Genomic DNA, 12251 nt, shown 5'->3' on the forward strand with positions numbered 1-12251 from the left:
ACAAGGGCAAATCTTGCATGCTTCTCGGTCCTCTAGAGAGGCATACAGGGAAACAAAATAGTTTCCTGTGTCAAGCAAACAAGCAGCACTACTTGCATGATGGAGTGACCTTGAGGCGCCCGGTAGCAAAAGCAAAAGCCCAGACTGAATTCAACAACATGCGACTGGAAACGGAAGGGGCTTGGATCGCTAAAAGAGGGTTTACTCGACAAATACCTACTGATTGGCGCGTTTCCAGAAGGGCAGTCGAATCGTTCGCCATCAGCAAATATTGTGGCAGCAGAAATGAGCGGGGGGATCTTGGGAAGGAGTTTGATAATGGAACAAAGAAGATGAACAAAAGCAGTATAGCGGAGACATGAGAGAAAACAAGGACGGAGGGACGTGGAAGAAGGAGTCGTAGAGAGATAGGGTAATTAATGGATCTGCGAGGAAAGGCATCGTGTGACGTAAACACAGCCAGCAAGGGATTGTGCGATTTTGTTTTTGCGCGAGGCTGACGGCGCGATGAAGGCAGCAATGGAAATCCGACGATATTATCTCTGTCGGCGCTTTCGTCCAAGAGGGCAGCATGAGCGTTATGGACTTGCAAATTGGCGTCAGCAGGAGCGAACCGATCATCTCTGGTGGCATCACGCTCGCTTTCCATTAGCTTCAAGGTCAACACGGAGCGGTGGATGAGGATGAACTGCATTGATTGGGTGCTTCAAACGAGCCTCCAATCGTTAAGCCGCAGCATTCTTCTGCCGTTGCTAAAAAAAAAACCCGTTCCCGTCGCGGCCGTGGTAATAGTGATCATGGTTCTGTCAATTTGCGACGACTGCCTCATTCTTCCCCGCCACGACGATGCAACCCAGGCGCTGCAACCCCGGCGGTGCAGATTTAAAGCTCCAGTGTTAGGTTTTATTTAGGGGGGGATTTCGCCGTGTTGCATGGCTGAGGCTGATCCAGGCTGCCGAGGTGCGGCTGCTGGGGATCAATCCAGGATCACAACGCCAGCATTCATTCATCGTCCCAGTCCCCGGCTCCCGCAATCGCTTCCTTCCGACCCCAGGAACTCGCAAATTAAAGGAAGTTTGTCCCGTCCAAAATCGCCGCCGGGGGCCTTTTAAGTGTCCAAAAGACGCACCCAACTTCGTTTAGCTGTTCGATCCGCCGTTCTTCCTACGGGCCTGGATGGGTTTCAATGGCGCGATTATCGCAATGACTGCACCCGGCGGGCTTCGCACCATCACACACAGAAAGTACAGGTTCGCGCCACAGAACAACTCAAGCCATTATTCATATCCCGCGAACCTCCTCGATGCTCATGTTGCCAGTCTTGGCATGTCTGCGGGCGATCCAACCATGGTCTCTGTGCTCTGCCTGTAGCATCTATTGCAACGCGTCAAGACCAGGAGTCTCGAAATGGGACTCGGAGAACTTTCGGCGCGATCTGCGCTGGGTCAACTTGCGAAGCAGGGGAGGCTGAGCCGATCTCACGGATTCATGAAGCGAGAGGTCCGATGGAGAGGATCACCGGGTCCTCGTCGTGGGCGCCATCCCATTCAGGGCGTATCACGGTTTATCGAGGAAAAGCTCGTGGCCAAGGTTCCATTATGAAGGCATCCGACAAGGAATCAACTCCGTCATCAATTGCGACCAGAGATGCAACCCAGACGCGGCAGCTGCTTTTGCAAGGCGTCCAAGAAAGCTCAAGACCCAGCAACACCAAAAGTCTCGAGTGCTTCGTGTGCACGCCCCTGCGCTTTGAGAAATTGGGACGTGGATTAACAGACGGCCGCGTTTCATGCCCTTTCAGAGTGGCTGATGAAGATGAAAACGTGGCCTGCGCTCAAGAGAAACACTACAAACCGGCAAAGAAGAACAGCTGAGACAAGACAAGATAGCCAGCAGGAAAAATCGGAAGGGGACGAAGGTCATGGGCGTCACGAAATTTTCTCCGAAAGGTTGTCTCGATGCTTGGGCATTTCGAACCCTGACCGCAACCTTGAGACACGCGCCACAAAGGTTAGGAGGTGTATCCTGCCTTTCTTTCTTCCCTTACGCTTTCGGGCCGTACCACTGAGAGAGCAGCGAGGAGAGGCTTGGATAGCTGGCACCACCTCCGCCTCCGCAGCTACTCGAACATGTGCTGAATGAGTACGGAATCAAAGGGGACGACTTCAAAGACGCAGAGGCCAGCATGGCTCATGAGATCAGTTGGGAACTGTCAGCAGTGTGAGAAAGAATAAAAAAAGCAGTGGGACTTTATAAACCCCGCTGTTGAATCGTCCGTCTCATTAATTATTCCGTCGTTCAGCACTACTTCACGTCCTTCGCTGGAGATGCAAGTCCCACTATCCATAACTCAAGTGCCACGGTGACTGCCACTGCTGGGCTACTCAGAATCTCCAATCATCACAGCCTCTCAAGGTTCCATGTGACTAGAAGTCATGTCTACGAATATCTGTAACGAGGCCGACGAGGGCGGGACTGGCCAGATTGTGCCGTCCAACCTTCTCTGCCAACTCCAGAGTGTTTTAGGCAAGGTCATTCGAGGCCTGCGAACATCGTATTTCCTGTCAGCTTACAATTTGGAAGTATCACTCCCTAGAGATGATTTAGGGCCGACAAAGAAGCTTGCTCAATCGCAGGTCTCGACCAGCCGTAGACCAAACACAAGTTCTTTCAAAGGCATTGTCTCATTGGATGAATGAACTGATTAAGAAGATCCACAAATCAACAAAGGTTTGCGGAAAGTTCTAGAAGTCACGCTTACCACGGTGGAGAGAAACGGAGGAACTCGAATAACTCGGCCTCAAGTACAACGCTCTCGCACAGGACATGATGGTTTCCCCAGGAAGTCATGAGAAGCACCTGACTCCTTGTTCTATTACTTGAGTCTCGCTATTGAGCTATTCATATTCAATCAGAAGACGGACTCTCGATGTTTAAATAGGTCTCCAGAGCATTCTTTCTCACAGTCACTCCAACTAATCATGACAGGAAAAAAGTTGTGATTGTTCAATCAGCGTTGCCGCGAGGTCCAGCGGACTTGGCAAACCATCAAGGCAAGTCCAGATCACGACGCTGTGAAGACGTGGGTCAGTGAACGAGATGGCTGGGGCGCGAGTTTGAGCCTCGCGTGCTCTACAGAGCCAGATGTCGATGAAAGCCAAACCTTTCTAGTGAAATGGTTCAATGCTGACAACCGCAGCCTGATTGGCGTCTTGACTGCCTTCAAAACACGTTGGATGCCAAGTTCGCCACCTGCGGTCCCGGATGAGGAATCTGGTGAAGGTCCTCCACGATCAGACGCAGCAATCTCAACAGCATGAGACTGAGCCACAGCCTGGAGCTCAACCTGACCTTCAGACTATCAACTACAATCTCAATCGCAACCTCAGACTTGGCTTCAATCACCTTCGCAGCGGCAACAACAACACGCACGAACAAGTGCGGGTAGTGCTAATGGCTTCAAACTGGAATGCATTTCAAACCAGCACTCGCCCCGAGACAGGCGGTAACGGCTTTGTTATTGATATCGATGAATATCTTAGTATGGGCGTTGGCCCGCTCAGGCTTACAGCGAAACCTGCCCGCACCAGTGCCAGCACCAACAGCGGAACTACGAGATACAGCAACGCGGCGCATACTCAGTTTGAAGCCTGGTAATGGACAGTCAGAGGAGCAGCGCGTTTCTTCTTGAGGAATCCAGGATGAGCTGCGTACTTTGCCGCCGCCTGAGAGCGGTAAGGATCGTGCTGTCGAGGGGAGCTAACCCTCCTTTTAGCCTCAATCTTAACATCAGATGCTAAGAACATGCTGAGGTGCATGGGATGTTGAGCCACAGGCAATGTCGTCTTAGAGGACGAATAAAACGCAGGAAGTACATGTCCTTTAGTCACATAACCAAATAGCGCCAGAAATTGAGGACCATCTGGACGATCGTGAGTGCACTAGGAATGCGATGAAAGATTTCGAAGGATAGCGCAACTCAGTGTCCACCTCGCATTGACCATGGCGATGTTCTGTCTCGTGAGCTGCGTCCGAGCACTGCACCAGTTGGCCTTCCCCAATTATTGTCCTGAAGCAACAACCCAGCTTGCATTCCGTATTGGTGTGCAGGGTTACTTCGGAAGCGGAAGAATCATGCTCAGCCTGGCACTTTGGGAAGCATACAACACAGGGGGAGACTGGGCAGTCGAAAGTTCTGTGAGAACGGGAGCCTTAGTTAATGTGATGAACCTCTCACGCCAAAGTCGCGCGTGCGGTCCTTCACACCATTTTCCACCTTGTCCCTCCCCTTGTCTTCGTGCCGGGGCTGCGTCGGCATGTAAGGCATGGGTTTAGCAGTGAACCCTGAGTGCTGCGAGCGTTGTTAGGTCTTCTACGGCGGCCGGGTAGTGGTCTCGTCCGCCTTCAGTGCAGTTGAGGCGTGACGAGGTTGTGTTACAAGGTACCTTCGAATGCCCATCCAGTGTTCTCGCTTTCAACAGGACGTTGTTGAAAGATCGTCTGAGCTGAGATTAATGAGGACTCCGTGCGTCGAACACTGATTTTGTAGCTGCTTCAGCTCCTGGCGTCTTTCAAATCGACTAAGAAGGATTCACGATGAGATTTGGTATGGCCTCTATGATGTCCTGTTGGGTATCTTTATTTACTTTTGGATTACCCTGACCGGTAGGACAGTGGGCGTTTAAAACTAAATCCCCAAATGTTCACCTCATCGACACTGATCTGTCGTTTTTTCACTTGTCAGCTTTCTTTTCTCATGAGACCGTGAACCAGTTCCACCATCACAACTCAAATCCAGCATGCCGTCATTTCTGTCCAAGTGAAGCAAGCAGGTGTTAACTCTGGAGATACCTAGGCTTCATCAATCAAGTTTAATGACACAGGCTAATAGGGGCGTCTAGTGAGCACGAGTAAGACAAGCTGGAGAAAACGGAGCAAGTTTTGACCAGGGATAAAGAAAATTGGAGTTTTCGGGGCGCTGCGAAGATATGGCGCTCGTATTTGCTGCGAAAAATGAAGCTCATAATGGCGCTTGGTTCGGTGAGGCTATCGTGGAACATGACGCCCCAAGCAACTCGCTGAATGAAGACGAATGAAGCGAGGTCGTGAATCGGTCTGGGGCACCGGCATAAGGAGATATAGCTCTGAAATATCTTTTGGCTAGCCTTTTCATCATCCAGAAAGGGTGTTACATGTTGCAGGCGACACGCATGGAATACCCGTGGGTTTAAGCTGCGAAAATCAGACGTGTTGTTCCGTGAGGCAGCTGCGACGACAGCGTAAGACTGAGACCGAGATATAATCTCAGATGGGACCATGTATACTTAGATGCCGTCTTTAGTTCGAAGAGTTTCGATATTACATTAATCTTCAATACATTCACTTTTCAACCTCTTTCGTGGCTGTGTCCTCCGCGCAGGTGTAGGATTTCGATTCAGTTCACCCCCCTATCGCAACATGAATCCAAATCATGCAATACGACTTCTCCACAAGGCCGCTGCGGCAATTCAAAACGGAAGTTCAAGCCCCAGCAAAACACCTTGGTATCCAGTAAAGCCCTCCTCAGTCTTTGGGATTCGGTCGACAAAGACAATGCAGCGGTCAATTTAGCAAACAGAACACCAGCAACAGTCCGCCGGGATGCCTCCTCGAACGTTCAGCATGACTCTTCAGCTAGGACTGAGACCCTCCAAAAACCATTTAGAGACACGTTCTTGGCCTCCGTAGGCCGTGATGAAACGGACCGAGTCGAAGCCCCGTTACCCCACGGGAGACGGAGATGATCGCCCCGATGGCTCCGGTTGACCCTTCAGCGGCGGCTTTTCAACAGACACAGACAGCAAGCACTGCGAATGGCTTAATTTGGTGGCTGCTGACGCGGCCGAACGTCCTCATCGACATTATGCGCTCCGTTGGCCACTGCCTGCTGCTCAATCCCATCAAGGCTGTGAAGCTCGTCTTCTCATAGGCCATGCTCTTAGCCAATGTCTGAATCCTGTTCATGCTACGTAACGCGGCAAAGAATGCCCTGGAGCCCTTGCTCGAGGCACTCTTATTGTTCAAAGGTACTCTAGCTTGGGGTTGGTTCTCGTAATGTCGGTAAAGACAACAACGGCAAAAGCCAGCACCATCAGGCTCATCAACGATCTTCGTACGCTCCGCTTCAAGAACCTAGGCCCATCATGCCTCATATCGACACGAGCTTTCAGGTGACTGTAGGTCACGTCACTGGTCTTCTCGTGGCAGCCATGTTGCCGCAAGCAATGGTGGGATTCGCGTCTCAGCTGACACCAATGGCTGAGTCCTGGGCCAGGGCCATGAGAAATTGGGGCTCGCTCCGCCCAGAGTGGATGCACAGCGCCGGTGGCTTCCTCGGACAGTTGAAGCAACATGCTGACACGCTTGCAATGTTGAAACAGCGGTGGGCAGGTGAGGTTGAAGAACGCGCGACCGAGGCCGCACGACGGAAGACCTCGTCGTGACCGAAGTAAGTTTATCAGTCTTTAACTGAATGGCCTGGAAGAGGGCGTGACACACCCGTTTGGACCGAGAGACGAAAGAACGACTTGACAGTCTTGCATGCCCGAGGAGCCTACGAGCAGTGGTGAAACATAAGCGCAACTCGAAACGATACGTCCAGTCCTTGTCGAAGCTTCAGAAACAGCTCTCCAGCACCGTGGAGCCGGCATATGTCACGACATGAGCCCCAAATCTGTTTTAAAGACTCCTCATTTAACTCAGACATCATTTTGCAGCATGCGGTCACTTCCACTCCTGATGTTGCTTGCGTTGCCGGGTCTGTTGACGTGTCAAACGGCCAATGCTACAGCTCAAGAGACGGCGAGCTCGTAACGCCATTTTCGGACATGGTGTCCGGGATTTAATGCGACACAGCCGGGGCCGGGCTCGTGATGTGCGTTGCCATCGTCTAGATATCTTAGCCGATTACTCTCATGTGGGATGAAGGTAAACGCGATGCCACGTGACGGTCCAGCGACGACAGCGATCGCAGGCAAGTTGACCTCTAGGTGTAACATCCTCATTCCCCCCCTCTCTCGCCTCCCCTATGCCTCATAGCGTAATAATTCCGACTGCAATTTCAATCATACATTGATAGATTGCTCCCTATGTAAACCTAACCCTTATCTTGGCGTCTCGTGGAGTGCATTAGCTTGAAATTGATATATCTGCTGAACCCTCCTTCTCGCCTCACTCTTCTCTTCCTATTCTTCAAACTATCCAAGTTCCCAAAGTGCTCATCTGCCCATGCAGGTGCTTGTTTGCTGAGTGGATCTGCCTGTACACAGCAAAGATCTGCACCTCGACACGACAAAAACACGGCATCTAGGTTATCAAAAACGGGGAAACGGCATGGCAGGTACCTAGACCAACATTTGCTGCGTGCATGTATGCCAGTATTGGTACTTCCAGATGATTGGTAGGGTGGACTTTTCAAGTCAGTGTGAAAATGCTTTTTGGTAAATAGACTCATTTTATGCAGTCATGCCTGGCGCCGAGATGCAAAGACTGAAATCAAAAAAGAACCTCCATCAGCCCCCACTCCTTTTATTCGGCCGGTACACCAGCCGATAGTAATTGTAAAACTCCCGCAGCTCCTCATTGGAGTACGTCCCCCGGAACGAGGCGCCAGCCCGGGCGGAACCATCGGACTCTTTCGTCTTCAGATGATACATCACCTTTCTCTGCGTGGCGTGACTATCTGAGCTTGTCTGGAGAGTCTGCTCGGCTCAGGATGGCTGTGGCTCAGCTCGGCCAGATCTAGGGACATTGGTTACTATGGCCGCCAGCTGGGCGTGAGAGGGCTGATGCTCGGGTGACCAGGATCCAGGGACACTGTTTGCCATGGCCGCCAGCTGGGCCGAGGATGGATGCAGCCCAGCCTGAGGAGACCTAAACATATCGCTTGGTGCGATTGGAATTGGAGCCGAAGCCCGTTTGGGACAACGGCTGATACTGGGTGGCTGTGTCTGGGTCGGAGAAGATTGAGAGACGCTGCCTTCGTGGCCCTAGAATCAGGGAGTGCCTGAGCTGTGGGTGGTGGGGTTGATTTCCATTGGGCTCGCGAAGTTCCAGAGAGAATATTGTCTACCATGGGCACAGACTGGCTCCTGGAAGTCTGCCTCTGGACTTTGGCGGCGCTAAACTTGTTGCCGGTCGCCGTGAAACCGGAGCCAAAGCTCTCCTCGAGTGATGGTTGAGACTTGGGGGGGGGGGCTGCGATACAGGCGGTGTAGGTGTAGAAACATTGGCCGCTGGCTGGAGCTGGGATAGCTGTGGCTCGACCTGGGCGGCCTTGAAGGGGTTGCCGGTTGACGTGGGCTCAGACCCAGAGGTCGCATTGGACTCTGCATGAGCTTAATGTGGCTGTGGCTTAAGTCGGACAGCCCAAGTGAGCTTCGTAATCGTGGCCCCGGAGCTAAGGCTGGTCTGGGATGGCAGTTGGGATGGGGCTGGCTGCGATACAGGTTGCGTAGGTGTAGAGATATTAGCTGCTGTCTGGCGCTGGGATGGCTGCAGTTCGAACTTGGTGTTCTCAAAGAAGTTGTTGGTAGTTGTGAGCGCCGCGACATTTGGGTAAAACCCAGGATTGATGTACGCCGCGGTCGACGAGTTGTTGGATGTATTCGCCGACTCGTTGGGCATGCTGGTAACAAGTCCCGGTTGCGCTCGGGCCGGCGGAGCATTGTTGCGGGCGTCTTGTTCTCCCACGCTGCCTGTATTGCCATGAGCAACAGTGTCTTCCTGAGAATTGTCGCTAGGTGCCGCCAGGTGCCGCCGGCTCCTGTTCTGAACCCTCCTCGTCCTGGGGCAGAGAAGGACGAGGCACAGGCAACTTGCCCCCCTTGACCCATCCGTCGCGCCACTTCTTGAATTCAACCCCCAGCTAACTCCCAAACAGCCCAGGGCCGTCAACCGAGTCCCAGCCATCCAGCCACTTGGCCTCAGGGGCGACCTGGTAGTCTCAGTGCAGGGCTTTCAGGTATTCAAAGTCGGCGTCAACTTCCTTGAGGCGTGGTGCTGAAGCGACTCCGCTGATACCAGCCCCATTGCAACCCAATAATGCCTGCACATCTTTTCTATGGCCCTTGTTCTCGCCACCATTGCCTTCATAGGCCAGACCGGCGGAGACGACAAAGATATCCATGGACTCTGGCTGCCGCTCCCCAGGCTGGGCTGCACTCTCGTCAGTAACAAGAACTGGGCGTTGTCGTCCCGCAGCACGCTGCCGACCAGCCATGACGCGTCGCTCTGCGCCTCGTTGGTCTGTCGCCACGACGGTATGCAGACCACGATTTGTCTCTCATCTTTTCCTCAGCTTCGCTGACCAGCTCATGGACGCGGGTTTGCTGGTCTGAACCTGGATGGCTTGAGCGTTTGGGGTGGACGAAGAGCTCGTCAGTTGGGTCCAGATATAGAAGCTCAAGCTGAGTGGGTGCCATCTCCGGGTATTCAGGGGGTGCGATCTGTCGCAGGGACAAGAGCGTGGAGCAGATCTGACAGGCAGATGGATCTTTGCGGTCGGCGTTGCGCAACAATGATGGCGGGGACGAGGTGGTTGGTGATGTGCTGAAGATGGAAAGAAGACTCAAGAAGATGAAGCAGGCGATCGGCACGCCAACGATGCAGCAGCAGCATGAGTTGACACACCGCATGGCGCGTATTTTGAGGCGTGGATGAGTATGCTAGTGAGGAGCCGTTGATGTGTCGTAAACTATGTATAAAGTGCGTATAGCATTTGTGTGAATCAAACGGCTTGTATGCTCTAACTCAGAACCCGACGTGAAGGGTCTTCTATATAGAGACAGACGCGCCGGAATGATGCTGGCCCGGATACGTGGCTGGACAGTGCCGGGTCGGCGCGTACCCTCTGCGCTTGAGGCTGGCCCAGATGCTTGAGGGCATCACAGCAACATGCTGTCATGGCTTTGAAGTACCAAGGCCGACACGGGGCACAGATGGGCACAACTGAAAGAGAATACGGCCAGGCGGCCAGACCGCCAGATAGGCGAAAAGACTTATGCAGCAACAAAGGCACAGGCGACAGCTCGATTGTCATATGCGCCGCCAGTAGTACCTCCGCCTACCTTGGACTTCCACGTAGATGGCCTATTGCTGCAAGCCGTGCGAAACCATGCCGCGGTCACTGGTCTGCTGTTACGGACCCATCTCGAAACAGACTACACATCGACAGAGAGGGAGATGGCGGTTAGTCCTGCTGATGATCTCCTTCGTGGCACTTGTGTCAATGACACTGACTGAGGGCGGCGACCTGACGTGTAGGCGGGCGAGGATGAAATAGGCTTAAACGCGATAGCCAAGGAAAGCTGATATGAAAGCCTAGCGATGTAATATAAACCTCGAGGATTTCTCCCTTTGCCACCGATTGATTCGCAGAAACAGAATTACTGAAAGACATCGTGAGAGCTTCTTCACCCTCGAGACCACTCTGGACACATCAACAATGGCGTCCAGCACTTCAATCTTGACCCGGCGATGGCGATGGAAAGAGAGCGTAGGCGTCGGTTACGCGAGGGAAGGAGGCAACGTGAGAGAGAAAGGGAAGAACTTCAACAGCAATCTCAACAGAGCGTCGAGCCCGCAGGGGGCGAAGCAGAACGCCAACAGATTCCCAGAGAGGACCGACAGCGATATGGGTACAGCGTCAAGCCCGCAGGACGGGAAATAGAACGATCCCCAGAGAGCCCCAGCGACATGCCCAACCGCCTCCGCAACCAGCGTCGATCCCTCACAGTGATGCGCCGGCCATCACAGTACCGACAGTCACAGCAGCAAATCCTCGCTGCAGAAAGATGCCGTCAGCACATCAGACAAGGATCAAGAGCGAGCGCAACAGTGGGCTAGCGCCATTGCACAGGAGATCAGGGCAGCGAGGAACCTGGTGGCCGAGGTGGATAACGCGGAGAACGTCCCCAATGTCTTGGCAGGGCAGTCCTGGCTGAGAAAGTATGTGACAGATAGCTGGAACCTGTGGTGTTCGGGCAGCCAAAGCGACGCGGCAGCGGCGGCGCAAGTCGAGAAGTGGGCGGAAAGGTTCGGAGCCATCCTGGACCTGGCCAGCGCGGCTCGGCGGGGCATCCTACATGCGGCAACACAAGAGGTGAACCAGGCGGTACACGGCGTATCGCATTACGCGTGCGGAATGCGGAGCGTAATCGACTCGGCCGTTGAATTTGGCGACAAGACAATCGCATACAGCTGGAGCCAGCAGGCAGAGCCTTCATTGTGGGAGTTTTGGACTCAGGCTCAGGCTTGGTTCCGCAGCAATCAGAGTGGTGGTGCTGGCCGCACACTCGCCATTGTCGGAGGTGATGGAGGCGATAGCGACGTCGAAATAAACTTGGCTCAAGTCGGGGAAGGGACCCAGAAGTTGCGTATTATTCGGCGGCGTTCTCGACTGTGTGCAGATATAGGTGCTCTACACGCGAGGGCATAGCGGCAGCTTTGGTTGGCCTGCAAGGGGAGCAGCGCGAGCTGAGGCAGCGTGGCGACGTGGTGGAAGGCATCAGACAGCGGGCAGCAGCCATTGTGCGTTCGGCTCGTAAGAAACTCATTGCAGGAGCGGCGACGATGACGATGATGCATAGGTTTTATGCAGTTATGCAGGTAGAAAATGGAGCAAGATAGACTACTGCATAACTAGTTATGCAAGTCGGGAAATTGTCCGACCTGTTCCGCCAAGGTAGGTGATGTAATACATTGATGACTCAGCTGCGATCATATGCTTGTGTCACGTGTCGAGCACACTCAAGGGAGGCCCACACGTCGCTTCAATGCGCAATGCGACAGAACAATTCGCAAAGCAGCCAGCCACCTGGGCATGCTCCAACAATCGACAAACGACGGCTGCCTGACAATCAGCGAACATCCGCCTCCCAGTCAGCTACATCAAGTACCCGATCCGCCTTGCTTTACTTTGCCAGAATGCCGCAACCAATTCGATTCGGCGTCTGTCCCAGCGACCACACGCTGCTTCTTGCGACATCGCCATCATCATCTTCATCATCATCCGATCGCCTCTTCTGCGATCAACCATGCCCTCGCAGCTGTTCTCCCGCACCCAACATCCTCGAAATAGCTTGAACATGATTCGATTTACCGTCAAGCTCCCGCATTCGAGAGGCAGCGACGACGAGTACGAAAGCAACAACCGCAACCAAGACGAGCATGATGTCTTCGCCAGCGCTCCCCAGCTCCAGCTCTTTGAGCTG

This window comes from Colletotrichum gloeosporioides, assembly GCF_011800055.1.
Source record: "Colletotrichum gloeosporioides strain Lc1 chromosome Unknown consensus_25, whole genome shotgun sequence".
Taxonomy (NCBI): domain Eukaryota; kingdom Fungi; phylum Ascomycota; class Sordariomycetes; order Glomerellales; family Glomerellaceae; genus Colletotrichum; species Colletotrichum gloeosporioides.